The 18,992-nt window shown below is 38.0% G+C and overlaps 1 protein-coding gene across 2 annotated transcripts in view; it reads left to right on the forward strand.

Moving 5' to 3' along the window:
- The window catches only part of fryl (furry homolog, like), a 123,777-nt gene that overhangs the window by 6,314 nt on the left and 98,471 nt on the right, over positions 1 to 18,992 (forward strand). The window contains exon 2 of one of the 2 annotated variants that reach the window (XM_073855977.1): positions 11,019 to 11,093. The exons of the other annotated variant lie outside the window; for it this stretch is intronic. The gene's annotated coding sequence lies outside the window, so the exon portion shown is untranslated. The remainder of the gene's footprint in view (positions 1 to 11,018; positions 11,094 to 18,992) is intronic. 2 annotated transcript variants of the gene reach the window in all.

An 18,992-nucleotide genomic window follows, 5' to 3' on the forward strand; every position in this document is an offset into this window, starting at 1 on the left:
GTACCTCCATGCATATTCTGTTTTTGTGTTCTTGGGTATTGGAATCGGACTTTGACGGTTGATGATAACATAGAGCGAGGACATGAGGAAGGATGCAAGATCGCATAAGAACGCATATTGAGAAATGGCCGTAGTCTTTTGTCTGGATGTGTGTGTGTGTGTGTGTGTGTGTGTGTGTGTGTGTGTGTGTGTGTGTGTGTGTGTGTGTGCGTGTGTGTCTGCACATTGGTCTATAAAGTTTAACCCATCTTCTTATCAGGTTTTATGGGAAGTGCAAGTCGTTTTATGTTCTCAGGAACTGTTTTGCAATGTCATTGAAGGTGATATGTGAACAAATTAAAGATGTTATGATGTATAAGCTCATTTCTGTGACTTGCAGATGCTTATTGATAAGCTTAGATGTGGAAAAAAACACCTGTCATGGATGTGTTATGCAATAGCAATAAAAAGTACATTAGGTTACATATATTTTATATATATATTTGTGTCTGAGATGCAGGATTGAGTCTGGCCTGCAACATTTATGGAACCCGTTTCATCTTTCTTTTTTATAATTTTGTGTCACACTTTTGCTTTTGTGCCTGTTTAATAAAGCAGAAGCCAAAATTTCAATAAAATGTGTTCACAGCATTTTACTGTGTTAGGAAATGAAAGAAGTTCCTATAATTTACCTGTATGATGTCACACGTTCATCCACCTGTATGTTTCAATCAACATTTTCTGATCTGTCTGTCACCTCTTTACAAACGGAGCCCTGTTTTGAAGGCTTGCTCTTCCCCATTCCTCTACATGTATGAGCGGGAGCTCAACAGAGAGTTTCCCCTTAAGGCAGTGATTTGCTGTCCATATCAGTCTGTGAAACCCTTGGGATTCATTTACACTCATCTGAAACCACAGATTGAGTAACTGACTTCATTGAGTTTTTACCTCAAAACAGTTGTGATTTAGTTTTACATGACCCTTTTCAGCAGGCCCTTTTAAGACTGTACTTTCTAGACCTTTGTTTGTTGTCTTGTTGTGTCTATGAAAAGTTCCGGACTGATAATCTATCAAACAACGCTTCGGTCCCATTTGGATGCGGTTCTGCGTTGGTTCCGGTACTTAAAGAGGACATAGAAGGGGATAACATCGCCCCTTAATCTGCACTTTTCAACCACAGCACTGCCTTTAGTGCAGACATCAACTCATTTGCATTTTAAAGGACACACCCCAAAACGCACATTTTTGCTCACACCTACTAAGTGGCAATTTTAAACATGATAAATTATCTATATGGTATTTTGAGCTAAAACTTCACATACATACTCTGGACACACCAAAGATTTATTTGAGATCTTAAAAAAAGTCTTGTGTCCCCTTTAAGAAAACCTGGTACCGATGACTATTAGTACATTAGACTTAGTAGTATTAGGATTAGACTTGTTTCCAAAAACCTGATACTTTTGACAATACTAGTTCATAGTGTAACAGTTATATTTGTGATATAAGTAGAGTGTTTTGGCAATAACCAACAGCATATTTAAAAACTAATATCCAAGTAGAAATGTGGTCAAAAGTTGCTGAAAGTAAAAAAATACAACTTAAGTTTAAACAGAAACTATTCTTTGACCACTTTGTTTGGGTTCTATTTTCATTTTTATCTATGCTTCCTTCAAAAATTGATCAGATGAAGGTATATGTCAGGAGACAAAAATTGAAGCAAACATTGGATTCGGATGTGCCTCGATTCCTTCTCACAATGGAATGCAGCCTCCAAAGGCAGCATTTTTCAGTTTCCAGACGTACCCAAAAAGTGTCAGTTTTAGGTGTGCATAGGCCCCTGTTTACACCTGGTATTAAGATGTATTTTGGTCAATCGGATCACAAGTGGACGAGAGAGACACATTCTCGTTCGTACCTGATGTTTTAATCCTTCTCATTTCTCCATTTGACCAGTAGCGGCTCACTGCCGGACACAACATTCAGGGGGCGGAGCTGGATCCAGAAGTGGAGCCACACGTACAGGGGTATTTTTAAAAGTGGGAGAAATAACGGGAGAACAGGAGTGGGATGAATAACAGGTTGAAGTGAATGTGCATTAGTATATTATGTCATTGGAGTACCGTTGCTTGTGTGGTTAGTAAACATGCTGAACAAAGTTTTGTTTATGTAAGGGCTTTCTGAGAAATGGACGAAATAAGCTCAAGCTACTTTCACACACTGGCTAAATGAAACAAAAACCAAATAGGTGGAGACCAGACGATTTTGTTTTAGAAATGATAGCCTAAAGACACTCATCACTCTGGGTTTGTGCTAGAGGTCAGGACTGATGTAAAAATATTGTGCTCGGTACATTACACGTTAGATCAATAGACGGAGAATAGGCATCTTTTAAAATGCATTTTTGACCAAAACCCATTTTAACTTGTTTGACTCTGTGGACCCTGTACCGGGTCCAGAATTATCTTATTTTGACTTAATATAAAATATTCCTTTAATTTTTAATGGTCTGTCATGGACCCAGTACCACATATGAGATACTGTTTGAAAGCTTAGACTCTCTACTTTCTGCAGATATGCATCACTTTGAGATATGTTTCACTGTAAGAAAGTTAGTTACACTTAATTTACACTATCACCCCCCCCATAATTTTTAATATCATTTAATATTCACATATTTCATATTTTTCAAGTATGACAAACATGGGCAAGTCTTATATCAAATGAAAGCTCTCACTCTCAGGAATAAGGCTGCAGTGTTATTTTTGTCCTATTATGATAACATATCCTACAATCGTCGAATGAATAATGATGTAAAAAATGGTCTTTTGTAAACATATGGGAAACTTGAGTGTGGACTGCCTCAGATAGCACAGATAGCCACAAATGATACATCATCTTTTCTCTTAGGTCCTACTCTAAAAAATGAGTCCATTCACAGCATTTTCTTTGGTTGTGTGCATGAATAATCCCTTGCTTTTTATTATATGTGCAAAACAAAAAATTAATATTTATATGAAAAATGTATTTTCGCACACTTCAGTAAAATGAGAATAACTTTTGAATGCGACATGCTAAAGAGTTCATTCTTTTTTTGGGTGTTTACTGTCTGCTGCTGTTAACAACCAGAACTGTCTGCAGTCTGCTAGAGCACCCAGAACCAGAGTTATACACTATCAGAGGCAGTATTTACAACATAAAAAAAGAAAATTTGGTGTTTTATCATATGAAAAACCACATAAATAACAATATTTGTCACAAACAGCAGCTTTTTATTTAACTTCAAAGGGTTTTCTGCAAAATGATATAAAGCAATTGCATTTATTCCACTGTATGTGGTTATGGGAGCACTTCAAATGTTTTTTGGCACAAATTGTACTCCATAAGCGCATTATTCCTCCCATCAGTTGGAGTAAAATAACTTTTGCAATTATTATGATAGAGAAAAAATTCCTTTTTCCTCTGTAAGCTGGCAATTGCTGGAATCAAATAAAACTGTCTGCATGTTTCGTTCCCACTCAGGGCCAGAGTTATACACTTTTAAATACAGACTTTAGAAAAAAAACATCAAAAAGCGCCTATTTATTTTTGTGTTTATTAGAGGACTGACAACACATACAAACATGTTGAGCACTTTTAACAGTGTTTTATGTAATTTCAGAGGGTTTCCTGTAAAATGATACCAAACTTTTGTATGTGCACCTCTGCTTGTGGATATGAAAAGCTTTTGAAATTGGGTAGGCCAAATCCAGGCGAAAATCCCCAAAATAGCCTCAGAGTGTAAGAGGTTAATACCAGGTGCTCAAAGTAATCTAAGGTCCTGTCCACATGTACATTGGTATTTTCAAAACTGTGCCATTTCTATGCAGTTTGGCCATTTGTCCACATGTAAATGCAGTATCAGGTGACTGAAAGCAAACTTTTATGTAAACTCCTGATAGGGTAAAGTTTTTCAGGAACTCTGATTGCAGCGTTGTTGTGTAGCCGGTGAAACTGGAGTTTTTGCCTGTGATGTTGTTTATGCCGGAATAGGACTGGGACAATTAATCATAATTTATACTAATAATATGTTATGCACAGCTCTTTCATGTCTGGCTGTTGGATGTAGCGGTATTTCACTGTAATTCATTGAGAAACACAGCAAGCATGATCGCGCGATTAATCGACATGGCTTTACAGTTAGGGATATATCGCCATCTGTTGGTTTGGCATGCTCTTGACAGCGCTTTATATCGGGTTTGTGTGATCGCAGAGATTTATTTTAATGGAGGGAAAAACTCAATTAGTAAAAATACACAAGAGTGTTAATGAGTTATTTCTATCATTGCATGCTAAATGTTTTATTTATGTCTTACACTGTGGATCTGTAGGTGTTATCTGTGCTCTGTACTTTAATTTAGCTCAACTCTGGACAGACGCTTTTCCTTTCTTGTTACTGCTTGGCTTCAGCCTCCAGCCCTTGGCCTTGCCAAAGAAAACAAGCCCCTTCTTGTCCTGGGAAAGTAGCTCTTTGTGTGTCCCATTGCTTTTGTTATCACTCATAAAGACATTGTCTCAAGAAAACCGTAAGTGAGAGACATGTGAAAATGTTCAGGGGTCTCAGACGTGAATCGGCGCTGTGTAAATGTGACAGTATGTGAGAAATTGACTGCTAAAGGATGCGTGAGAAAGAATCTTTTGAAGGTGAGGCTTGATGTGTGTGGCTAGTTCTTTTTTGTGGCTGTTTCAGTGTAACAGGAAGTTCGATAAACTATTCACATCTCGTCTGACTTAAAAGGAAGGCTGGTTATGTACGTGTCATTCGACTTGCGCGACAGTTGCTGCAGCAGGCTAACTTGTCTAAACATTTACATATCATCTGCAGCATATGTGGGCATTCTGAGTAATTTAGTAGTTGTACTTCACCAAAAAGTCCTAGAATGCTAAAAGTTGACAATGAGAAGTATGACAAGTATGATTTTATTCACATTACATCACTAGTATCGGTTTTGCAACAAGCTGACTTCTGCTTTTCTTTTGGAAGGAAATGAACAATGTACAAAAATAAAAACATCAAATTGGAAAGCATTGCTCTTACCTTTAGCTTTCAATGAAATTAATCTTAAAAGTATTTAAAGTCAATTAATGATCATGTGTACAAATACTGTGTACAGAGTGCAATGAAAAGCTTTTTTGAATGCCACAGACTATAGACAATACAGAATATAGTAGGGTTGCACCGATAAATGCCGATATACACTAATAATACGTGGCCAATAACTATTCTGAATCGCACAGCCGATATTATTCACAGCTATTTCATATACTATGGCTTTTGATCAGTAAGTCCTTATCGATCTGAAATCAGTTAGTTTGACTCGTTTATAACATGCATTTGAAAAAGCAAAACTCGTCATACATAATCATTTATACATATTCTTTATTATCATGAAAATACCTGAAAAGATTTGAAGAACAGCAATATTAAATATATCCTTAAGCTATTTCCTGGAGCTGCATGTCATAGGCTGCGTTCGAAACCGCATACTGTATAGTAGGTACTGAATTAGAAGAAGTACCTACCTACTTGGTGTTTAAACAGTAGGTACTGTATAGTATGAATCCTGGTAGTATGAATGAGATTTGGACGTATTACATCTGCCATGTTGCTACATCACGTGACATACGTCGTCATCACATCATGTCATTTCAGCGCGAAAACAGTCGCATGCCTCTTCTTCGTTGGATAACTCCTCTCCAGGGGCATCATGGGATAGTGAAGCGTCCATCGTATGCACACTGCAAAATCTAACCGGAAGGAGTAGGTCATCCGGGTACTTTTCGCATACTGTTTTTCGAATACTATGTATTCGGACATACTACTCGCCTCGCCTACTGCTTTTCGCGCACTGTATAGTATGAAGTAGGCGGTTTCGGACGCAGCAGTAGCTTTGTGTGTATGGTTCTTCGTCTGCAGCGCATATTGAGTTTCTGCACGAGAGGGCCCTCTGGTTTTGGATGTAGCAGCATTTCATCGTAATTCATTGAGAAGAATAGCAAGCATCATCGGCTGATATATCAGTGCACCCCTAGAATATAATAAACATAATTGCTAAGTACACAATATATGCATGCATACATAATATATAGACCGTTTCATCGGGCGCACGTGCGGTGACGCGATAAGCATCTGGTCTGAAGTTCCGGTTTCTGTTTGTTTAATGGTCTGACTAGTTGCTGAAACTGAACTCTTAAACAAATACCTTTTGGTTCCTAATCTACATGTTGTTTATTTTGCTTGCTATATAAATAAGCTATTTTAAAGGACTTTGTTCTTATTTATTCTTCGCGGAGTTTACCGGAAGTTACGTGAGGACCACGAAAGCTGCTTGTTTAGGGCCCTATAAAATCCGTTTTATTTTTTCCCAAATTCCGTTTTATTTTTTCCCAAATTCCGTTTTCTCCGTTTTAATTTTTGCAAATTCGTTTTATCCGTTTTAATTTTTGGCAATTATATTTTTTACCCTTTACTTTTATTTTAGTCATAAAAAGAGTGTGCCTTTAATGTTAATGATTAAAATGTAAATGATTTGGGGAAAAACTGGATAACAGGATTACTTAATGACTATAAAAGATGCATTTACACACGCACATACACACGCACACGCGCGTGCACACACACATAAATCAATTCAATGCATTGTTTAGTGTTGTTGCAGGAGGCTACAACAAGGTGTCAAAGCAGTGGTGCCTTCAGAAGTGCCTTAAACCCATCAATCCAGCGGAACGCGATCCATATTTTATACACAATCGCTTGAAATGCATATAACTTTACAAACATACACAGGATAGTGATCTGACTTTGGACAGCATGAGCACGCTCTTTGCACGTGCGAGCGAAAGAGAGACAGAGAGTGGCGCCATGATGCAGATGATTATATTTTAAATGCGAGGGATAGTTAGGGGCCAGTCACACCAAAAGCGCTTTAAACGCTTGCAAACGCAAGGCGCGACGCACTGCCTTTTTTTAGAAAAGAGCAGTGCGACGCGGCTTTTCATATTGCTAAGCAACCACCGAGTCAGCTGTCTTGTCAATCAAATATTGAAGAGTGCACTCTTTTGCTGTTAACTGTCATATTAGCAGAAACTTTAAAAAGAGGGCGCTTGCTCTGACCTTGTTTGAGGGTGAGAGGTGCACAAACACGCAGGAGAGAGTGAGCGAGTGGAGTCCGGTTCTTCAAAGCAGCTGTAAACTTCCCTCACCACAACGTAAGGCCCGCCTCTCCCCTCATTCGATTGGACAATGCAAAGACGCGAATGGCGTCGGGCGCTTCTCCGCTCTGAGCGCTCCTTCAAAAACGCGTGCGCGGCAGGCGGCAAAAAACCGCAAGGCGCTCGGCGTGCATAAACAGCGCGCAAACGCGCCCTGCCTATAGAATGTCATTCAAAAAAGGCGCCTGCAACTGCCATAAACGCTTTTGGTGTGACTGGCCCCTTAGTTTGCCTCAGCTTTCTTGAAATGCATAAAACTGAACAAATACATGAGGATTTGTGTTCGGACTTCGGACAGATACAGAGCGCGTACGTGAGAGAGGTGCAGTGAGACAGACGTGGATGAGAGAGTGCATGTATCTTTGCGCTCACCGTGAACAGAGTGTTGACAAAACTTCCAAAATAACAGTCACATAAAAGTCATGTGAGACCTGCTCGGAACTAAGTGCTTAGCATCGAATTTCTTAATTTTTTTGCTGACGAAAGCAGAGTGGTGGAGAGCCGCTTCGCCATGGTTTCAGTGTTTTGGAGGGGGTCTGAAACGACGGGAGGGGGCGTGTCGCCCAGATTTACTTCCCCCGGTCTGCATTTCCCCCAAGACATACTTTCGTCTCCCACACAAAAACGTAATTTTATTCAAAATATGTAAAATTCCGCAAAATTCCACGTTAATACTAGATTCCGTGTTAATTAGCCAATTCCGCGATTCTGTCCGCGATTTCGTGATCGTGGAAATTATAGGGCCCTACTTGTTTATGTTGTTACTGTTGAAACCGTCTATACAAAAATTAGTTTTTTCTTTTTTCTTTCTTTATTCTTCACGCCATTACAGCATCTTTGGCTATATTCATGGCAAGAACTGTTTAATCAATACTAGAGCTGTAACAATGAATCGTGCAAATGTGCTTTTATGAATGAATGAATTTGAATGAATTATGGGGAAATCCGTGCACATCCAAAAGCCAGAAATCGCAGCCTTGCGATTCAGAATCGATTTCAGACAGGTCTTTTTAATGGGACACCCAATTTATTGTTACAGCCCTAATCAATAAACAGGTTGGGGGAGAGTATTATACCCCCCATATAATTTGGTATCTCCTAACTTGCATGTTTTTGGCCTGTGGGAGGAAGCCGGAGTACCCGTAGTAAACCCACACTGACACAGGGAGAATATGCGAACTTCGCACAGAAAGGCCACCTGCCCTAGTCGGGGCTCAAAAGAAAAATTGTTAGGCAATAAATTGACATACAATAAATTGCATACCTGAAACTGTAGAACAAGATTAGTATCATTATTTATACTACATTGAGATAAAAACTATTTCTGAATCGCGTAGTAAAACCTACATAAGAGTGAATACAGTTTTATTGTCTCACATGTTCTTACATAAGTCATAAGGCCTTGCTTGGTAAAGCATTTGCTTAGCCGCTTATTAGACTGACATTGGTGGATCGGCAGTGTTTGTCATAGCAGTTTTGTGTGTGATTGGGTATTCTCCAGAAGCTTGTGAAACTGGGTTCTCACTAGTACATAACGTACTTATTCCTCTCTTTCACCCTCTTTCTTTGTCCTTTCAAGCAGACATTCATCTCAGATGTGCGGTGCAGCTCCATTTTTCGCCTGTGATTGAACTGCAGTGTCACTGAGCGCTGCAGGAGCCCTAAATAGTAATTATAGCTAATGAGACACAGGTAGTCTGTCTAACACTTAACACTCCTATAAATAGTCTCTGGCAGCATGTGTGTGTATTTTTTTCTTTCTTTTTTTTAGCTGCAGCCACTCATACTGTGCTTGTTTGCATGGTACACTGTGCAACTGAGTTTACGTAACCTCCTCTCGGACAAATGGATGAATGACGGGTGGAGGGAGGGAGGTGGTAATCTGTAGCTTACTGCCTAGAGAGAGTGTTGTAATCCTGGCTCAGGTTCAGTCAGTGGCAACCGGCCTCAAACAGCATGCCTGTAGTTTGTTAACAGGCCATCTGATGCACATTGCACACAAAACTGAAAAGCACTTTCCTCATCTGGCCGGCTCTAATCTGATTGGCTGGTTTTATGCTACTTTCTGGAGTGAGGGTACTCAGGGAGTACTGCTGGGAAGCAAATGTTGGAAATGGCAAAAGTGTACCAGGTTAGTTGCATAAAATGTTTAAAAAGCGGTTGACTTTTTGCATTATCTTTGTATTGTCCATTTTTACGCCTATACGGGGGTCCACGTACATTGTACATGACCCAGTTTTTGTCATCCATTGTGCACGCGTACATTGTACACATAGGTCGTGCTTGCACATACAGGAGTACAGGCCACGAGAGGTATTGAAATGCGTTGAAAGTCAGCGCATTTGTATATGTGTCAAATGAACTATGCTTTAAAGCAACACTAAAGAGTTTTTGCTCTTTGCTCCCCCTACAGGTTAGAAGCGTAATTGTCCATTACCACTGTCGTAAATACTGCAGCATAGCTGGCTTTGATTGGATTGTAGGTCTGCCGTAAAGCAAGTGTTTGTAGTTTTCACTCAGACTACAGGGCCGCGACCCGACGGTTGGAAACTTCTTTAGTGCGGTTTTGGCCAATAGAGGGCTGCAAAGCGAATGTGAAAGTGCCGTTTACCCTGTTTCTAGTGGATGAACAACTGAAACTTTTTTGGAAACGTTATTTTAAGGTAAAAAAAGCTCTTTGGTGTTGCTTTAAAGGTGTGTGGGTTCGACTTTGCCGAGTTTTTGAGTTGTTTTTGTGCAACCATTTGTAATAAATGTAATCTTACTCAGACAAACATGCTTCTAATTTAAATGTAAAAAGTGATTTTTACATCAGATGGTTTCTTCCTGTCTTGGTGGGTGGATCTTGGCCGGATCAATCTGCTGTGTGCCTCATAAGTTTTGAAAAGTGAAGCCGCTGGCTCTTTGATCGTCCCCTGGTGGCTGGCTGCAGCACAAGTCTTAAACCCTGCCCTCTCCATTCCAACGAATGGGACTCTGCTCTAAATAAAAAAATATTTACACTTCCAATAAAAGTTTCAGAAAAATGTTTTTTGTCCTTTACGGTAGTTGTTTGGGTGGAAGCTTGATACCGCGCCTCCGCCTCTCGCTCCAAGGACAATTTCTTCTGCGCATGCCTTGGCTCCAAACTGCCGTTTTTACGTAACATGGTGGCGACCATGGTTGGACATTTTTTGCTTCAATTTATTACAATGGAGGGTCGTCGTGATTTCACCAAGTAAGATGTGATCCTGGATCAACATATTTTGTTGATCCAGGATCAAATTGTTGGCATTTTTAAACCCTCAAATGAGTGTGAAATAATAGTTTCAGGAGTATTTCTCAAAAGCCCCTAACCCAATCCTAAATCTAACATACACACTAATCCTAATCCTGCAATCTGATTGGTTAATGAAAATATCCTACTTGGTGAAATCACGTTCACCACAATGGTCGGAGGCGACATCTTTTTTTTACAGTCTATGAGTGTGATACAGCCTTTGTGTAACATATCAAAGTCTAACTACATGAGACAAAATGCAGTCAGGCCTGGTTTGGGCAGCCCGTAACCCTCCAGTACAGTAGAGCAACCTGAAATCATATATTGATTTTGCTTTGCCTGTACGTTTGAGAGGAATTACTGCCATTTACACATCTAAAATTGCTGAAATAACTAAACTTGTTCATGTTGATGTAAGAGTTTATTTCCTTTGATGCTGGTTGAATGATGCATTTGCTCATTGATGGATCTGTCTGATTTGCTGCCTAATGAACCCATGTAACTTTGTTCTTTTTTGTCTCTCTACCAGATTGACGTGACCCGACCCTGTTGGCCTGCAGCTCAGTTTGATACAACCCCCCTCCCTAAGCTCTATGGCCCTCTGGTATGTCTGCCACACCTCTTGTTTCGCCTCTGGCTCTTTTTGTGTCTCCCAATAGTATTTTTGAGCATTTAATTACCTAAATAATGTATAATATTCATATACATATACATACATATCCCATAACTGATCATGAAATTACTTGGTAGTAGAGTTTGAAGGGTTTTGCGGATGCTGACTTGAGTTCAGCAGAATTATGTTGTGTAAAGTCCGAATTGCAGAATGAATATTACGTCATAGCGCTGTACTGATTTCTCAATGGTACGACACAATCGTCTGAATCATATTGGTTCCCATATTGTGTAAAAATCAGGAACATGTTTCTTTGGTTGGTTTGACTGTGTGAAAGCTGAACAGTAGCTATAAGGTCTGGCTGAATTATGGTTTATATCGCAGCAGATTTTTCTATATCATGATATGTAAATAAGAGCTTTGCATGAGACTGTGATGAAGAAACATAAATGCAAATGCAGAGGTCCCACAAATGACTCCTGAGCTGGAAGAGGAGCTTATATCAAAAGAGGTATGACGTTTGTCGTGTGGACATGATTTGAATTTATATTTATAATATTATATCAAGATATATATATATTGTAACGGTGAAATGTAAGTACTTACACCGTCAAATTGCCTACCCCTAGTAGTCACTGCATAGGTTCTGTCGACATCAGTTAGAGAGTCTATCTTGGTGGTTGTAGCCTGAAGGTTGAGGGTTAGGTTACTTCCATTAAAGTCTTAAGGTTTGAACTCGGGTAGTGGCGAACCATGAATGGGAGAGTTAATGAGATCCGTTAATTACGTGTGTGAAAGCATGCGATCACTGTTTTCTCATGGGGACTGTGAAATTTACCTCTGTCTGCAGGACTAACCAGTCATCACATACATTATGAGATAATATCTCTAACCAGCTTTCATTATCACTTCAGAGCATCATCAAGCCTGCTTGTGTTTAACTCAACTGTTGAAAGACTTTATAGATATAATGTGTTTTTAGAATGGATCTCGGATGTTTGTAATGTTCACATGTTTTGTTGGCTTATAGGCTTAAATTGTTTCTAAGGTTGGGTTGTTAATTAGAAAGATTATCCCACACTGTTAATTAGATTAGGAAGAGATTATCTGTGTATAATACAGGTAGGCGTATAATTATCAGCTGAAAGGTACAATAATACAGGCTGCTATATTTAAATGTTTCATTCAGCACTGGCCCCCACTATATTTCCACTATGTAGTTACAAGTAACTAACCTAATTTTTATGTAGGTTTCTGAAATTGAATTGATGTGACCTCAAAATATATTTGGGAGTATTTGTGCGAGTACAGATGATTTTTGTGGTGCGACCTGTTTTTATTTCTCTAGAAAACATGAACTACTTATTGCACAGTATGCCTCCTTTATTAAACAATACATAACCAATGAAACTAAAGCATCTTTATTTTCGTAAGTTTAATGCAGATTTTAGAGATTTGCCATCTATCACTCCGTTACACTGCATTCCGGTGCACTTGTAGTGACACAGAGCTAACTATGCTCAAAAGAAATGTGATCCGTTAAGAGATGACTCAATTTGTGCTGTTTTCAGCATCTGAGGACATGAACACATAAAGTTTATTCCCAGAGCTGCTGTCAGTTCAAGCGCATTTCATTGAGAAAAGCTATTGCCAAATACACACTGACAGCCCGCCAAAATAAAAGTCCGGTGAACATAATGAAGTTGAGAGAAATGTATTACTATTGTATAGTAAAGTGTACTTTTATAGTATAATAATAATAATAATAATAATAACAATAATAATAAAAAAAAAATGTTGAGAAGAAATTTTCTTTTGAAGAAAATTATTATATTTTATTACATTAGAAAAGATTGATTAAATCCTTATTAATGTGTAAATAACCATTAAAGAAAAAAAGACGTGCATGTACAGAATCCAGAAAAAAATAAATATATTATAATATTAAAATAAAATATATAATATTTTTAAAATGCAATTTAAAAATAATAAAATTAAAAAATCAAAACAATTAAATGGATTTTATAGGCCCCATGAATACAAATTTTACGCATGAGAGCTTGTTTAAAAATGTGGAAAGTATCAGGCACAAGAAAGGCAAATGTGGCAAAAAAGGATGCTCTTAAAGCCCTGTTATTACTTTAATAACTGTGTAATTACCAGTTTTTGTTTCTAAACTGGTTTCTTCAAGTCTTTCAACCTCTTCCATTGATTGGCCACACAAATAACCCTGTCCCCAAACTAACACCATTGGTTGTGCCAGATGACATGATGTGTCTTTAAGCAGTCCCTCCAGAAAAACGCGATTATGCGATCGCATGACTCAACGCATAATCAGCCAAAGTCCGCATATTTATCCGCATTTTTTCAAATACGTCACACTTTCGCAGCATAAATGGCAGATTTCTGTGCGCAAAATATGCGGTGCTTGCATGATTTCATAATCCCCGCATTTTTGTAGCAAAAATCACATATATCTTAGCAGAATGTTGCATTTACGTCACATAAGTGCAGCCATGTCCCCTGTTGCCATGGGAGCGTTATAAAGTGACGTGATTATGTGACGTGAACATCATTGAAAATAGAAAAATAAATATCCTGCATATTCCATTGCATTTTTTAAGAAAATGTGCAAGATCAAGGATTTTTGCCCGCAACAATCACAACAAAAAATATTCTGGAAGGACTGTTTAAGCAATCAAAGAAATGCTTTAAAAGTTATACAATGCTTACACTGCGCTTTAAACTAAAAGTATTCACATCGAAAACATTCATCACATCATTTGAATAATACGTAATTTATTATGAATATGAAGTTAGGGGTTATTTGACATGATGCAAAATACGTATTTGTATAAAGTGATTAGCCACCATAGTATCACATCAGGTTGCTACAAGTTTAAATATAGGACCTCTGTGTGATAGATCTACACAGAAACTCTAGTGAGAGACTTTTAGGAGTCTCAAAACTGTGTGGGATGTTTTACCAACACATTAGCCCTGAGTCAGCCAGAGTAGTGAATGAGTTGAGTTTGTTTAGTTGACTAAAGACCCTGTGAAGAGCAACACATTGTGCATGAGAATAGAGAGTAGACGTTTGCTCTTAAATGTTTATTTTTCATAATTTAAAGCACATCTAATCTTTTCAAATTGCGTGACTGAAGATCTGTAGATAAAATGTTTTTCAACGTAGTCTCAGATTTGAACCCTACTGTTTGTTGAGGGGATTTACCAGTATAACAAGTTTAATCCTTGACCTCGTGTACAATATATACATGTTTCTAACATTCTTGACAGATGACAACACCTTCCCCTTAGAAATATGTGTCAATCAAACCTTAAGCCAATAATACAGTACACAGCAACCATATGAGCACTTCTAACTGCTAAAAACAACATCCTGTGAAAAAACAGGCCTGTGCAAGACAGGAAGTATGAATCAGGAACAATATGCAACAAACCAGCATTTGAGCAAAAAAAAAAACGTTTCCTAAGAAAATAGATTGCGAGCAGAGCTGTATTGACGATACAATGGTTGTATTTAATATGGTGCCTCATAGGCTCAGATTGCATCGCTGTTCTTTTCGAAAACTGAATCATTCAGTGTCTTGAGATCCTAGGTGGACATTTATGATATTAAAGTACTGATTCAGGACCAGTTCCGTTCTGCGTTTACCGTGTGAGCTGGTTTTCCTGTTTTGCCCATGCATGTACAAGAGCCGTGTTAAGCATTGTTTGTACTGCTTCCCCTATGACATTCCTATGCTGATTTCAATTAGGGGCTTTATATCTCTCGCTCTCTTCCTCTGCAGCATGCCCGGGCACAGAAACATGCATTCACAAAAAGAGAATTTGTTGCTGACCTGACTTCCACAAATTTTTCCTGCAAGTTAATCATATCAGCAAAAACAATAAGTTATATCATATAAAAAATTGCTGGGATGGCACCACACTTGAGAGGCATACAGAAATGCAAACCCACACATTCATCTTATCTTTCCAGCTTTTCTGTACAGCACTAAAACTCTTGACTTAGAGCTGAAAAAGTGTGTATGTTGATCAGATTATACACAACAGGAAATGGTGGCATAGATACTGACCGAGCGACCCACATTCCTTTAGCTGACAAAGAAAGCCTGTTGATGGAAGGTGCGCCCCTTTGTGCCCAACAGGAAAAAAGTTCATAACTGTTGCCTTTCTTCCCCCTGTCGTCTTTTATTTGTTTCCAATTCTCATACTCATTAGAAACCATTTAAAATGGTTTCACTTAGAAAGCGGATCTAAATGTAGATCAGTGTTGAGGTCAAAGGTCATGCCTTTTGCTGCTTTATCATCAAGTTTGCATAATTATAGTGCCATCTGATATAGAAAAGTGAGTCATGTGTTTGTTTGTGTGTCTGACAGGGAAGTGTGTTCTCATGTCATTATCGAGTAATGGCCATATCATGACAATTTCAGTCGTGTCAGATTAGTTTACATACTGCCATTGCGAAAGTGTTTGTTAACTTAATCTGTATCAATTACATCCGTATACTTCCCAATGAAAGCATTTTGTTGGCTATTTTCAGAATGATGTATGCTTATATATAACATTACTGTGTATATGTGTCTTCACTGTTGTAGATTTGAAATGTTGTCTACTTGTACCCATTGTGCACCTTGTGGGGTGGCACCCTGTCCCGTGGTTTGCTGGCATTGCTTTTGGGCACCCCTAGAGGGCAGGCTTGTAAAGAGATTTGTAGGATGGGCGTACATAGACACGCACACAGTTGGCTCTGTCTGAGCATATTCTGAAATGAAAACATTTGCCTGTTACTTAAGACTTATGCAACATTATTATCACTTTGTTGGACGCTAAATCAAATTTCTTGCAAAATTGTAGCCAGTAATGAGTAGCACGTTGGTAACAAAAAATGAGATTCTGATTATTTTGTGCTACAAATAACCAGCTATGCACATATTTTGTCTCTTCACATTGGAGGAACTGAAACTATATCATGGTTGGTCTGACATGTTCACACAGAGCTTAAGGGTGTGAGCATTTCCTGTGAATCACTTTCTCACTTTTCAGCACTGTTTATCTATGTACGGTATGTGCTTTTGGGTCTTAAATGAGGTTATGTTGGGCCAAAGTGGGAACAGAGTATGTTGTATGTGTGTATGTTGCTGATGTCATTTCCTCTTCCTTTATCTCCTCTCTTTCCTCCAGGTGACGCTGTGGAAATCAACTGTATTTAGAGACCCAATATTAGATCAAATTTGTCATGAAGGCACAGAAACTGGCCAACTGTGTTTTGGCTTAATATTTCAAAGGAATTTTTCAAGGTTTGATAGCAAATTAGTGCTGCACAATTAATCGCATCGCAATCGCAATGTCAGCCTGTGCGATTATATGACAGCAAAATGTTGCAATTATATTAAATAAATAAATGTGTGGACTTGTTAACACGAACTTTCTGATAACAGTTTGATGATTTTCCTTGCTGTTTAAAAAAAGAAAGAAAAACGAACAAAAAAAGGCAGTGCACGTGTGGCATGCACGTGTGTGGTGTGCGTCGTCACTTATACCAGAGCGAAGATGGATGCAGAGGAGGTTGACAGTGATCTGGTAGCTAAAAAAAAACTCTACGTCTGTTGTATGGCGGTATTTTGGATTTAGGATTACTGACACTGAGCAGTTGCTACATCACGTGGCAATACGAAAACATTTCTAGTTTTACAAATACACATTTTGGCTAAACTGTGTGTGGATTTTCCTTAAAACCCATCAAGTTGACTCATGATACCACTTAGTATAATCGCAATCGCACATCGCAATATTAGCATCAATAACCGCAATGGGAAAAATTACCCAAATCGTGCAGCCCTATAGCAAATACTACAAATAGTATTGGTAGGGATGGGCAATATGAACAAATTTCTTGTATCATGATACGAGTCATTTTATGTATCATGGTAAAGTTGTATTTTCTTTTAAATTGGATTTTATGTTATTAAAATCTTTGATACCATAGAATTTTCATAATTTTTGTTACTAATATCAATGTCACAAAAAAGTTATACAATACCTAAATAAAGTTATACAATTCATAAAAAGAAGACTACAAACAAACAAAACTCAAGCTCACTGAAGATAAACTGAAGTTATTTTTGAATGAAATGATTGTTTATGTCAGTGATGAAATAAGGATAGTAGTTAATATATGTATCTTATTAAAGGTAGAAAAGTGATTTAGTTAAGAGCAGTGAAAGATTTTCTGCTGTTGGATTAACATGAGTGACTGACAGAAGCAATATTGGGTAACTTACCCTTTAAGACCAAAGTCCGTATCCAATATACTGTTACACATGCGTTTTCGTTTTCAGCTGTTTACTTAAGACCTAAATGATCATGTTAATGGGGGCAGGCATTTTGATGCATATGTGTATTTAAGGCCAATAAAGCTGCAGAAATGCTTACATGCTCAATAATCAGCGGATGCGCGGCTCGCGCGCTTCTCTCACACAGAAACAGTGCGTGCATTAACAGCACTGTTTTTAAACCGATTCACTTGTTTTAAAATGCAGTGCTTAAATACGTGTGCAAAACGTTACATTTTCGTGACCACGCAAACAGCAACGTAACGTCGGTGCGTAACCTCGATAGAGATGATATGAGTCCAAAATCTCTACCGGTTGACACATTTTTACTGTTTTATCATTTATCACCTACCCCTAATTATGGTTGTAAAAAGATATTGGGTCTCATTCACTGAGCATGTGTACGCACAAATTTGTTCTTATACTGTGCGTACGGACGTTATAACTTACAAATTACGATTCTACAAAAACTTTCATACTAACGATTTTGCAAAAATGTATAAAAAAAATTTAAGAATAACTTAGACCACACGTGCGCAATAATCATGAACAAGGGAAAAAGAACCCTATAATATATGTGTTATATATTTTATATATATTTTCCTTGTTCGTGATTATTGCACACGTGTCTAAGTTGTTTCTTACTTTTTTGCAAACATTAAGAAGAAATTTTAGTATGAAAGTTTTTGTTGAATCATGATTTCTAAGTTAAAATGTCCGTACGCACATTTTATGAACAAATTTGTGCATATGCATGCTTAGTGAATGAGACCCATTGTTTGGTATTATTACACCAACCATGGTTTTTGGTACATGATACTAAAGTATTGTATGTGCAGATTTTAGTCTTTTAAAGTAACCTTATACAGTACCTGAAGGTATCTTGGTATTACCATCTGATGGGTATTCCCATGATATAAAAAAAACCTATTTTTGTAAGGGTTGTAATTGTAAAAGCTATTTTTCTTCTGCGGGTCAGGACTCGGTGCTCTACTAAGAAGTCTGCTGGTCAGCTGTATCAATAGTGATTAAATGGGTTTCAGAAAGTAAGGGTTTGTGCCATTTTTGCGATGCCCACCGTCAGCGAAAGCAGCCAGTTTATTTGAATATGTTTCGGTGAGTCAGCAAAAAGACCTGGTCATGCAAAACACCAAACATTTCCATCATTTTACCTCATGGCACCTTTCAATTTTGTCCAAATCCCTGGAAACTAACTTATTTTTTAAACTAAATTTATTAAACTTGTGCCATATTAGAAATATTTACATTAACCAAATGGTTATTGTGAACATGTTTGTATTTGTGCATGCATGTGTCTTACTGTAAGGTTTCATATATTATGTTTGATTTATTGAACGGACAAGCAGGCCAAACATGCTACAAGTCATTCGCTCACTGCTTTGCTGAAAAGTGGAAGTGAAACCAATGCTCTTGTCTGCGTGGGTGTGAGATAACCTGTTTTTCTTTTTATTGTCTGTTTTACAACATGAGTTATTTTTGCCTTTTTGGTTCCCCCAATGAAGGGGAAAT

This window comes from Misgurnus anguillicaudatus, chromosome 18 (assembly GCF_027580225.2).
Source record: "Misgurnus anguillicaudatus chromosome 18, ASM2758022v2, whole genome shotgun sequence".
In the NCBI taxonomy this organism is placed as follows: domain Eukaryota; kingdom Metazoa; phylum Chordata; class Actinopteri; order Cypriniformes; family Cobitidae; genus Misgurnus; species Misgurnus anguillicaudatus.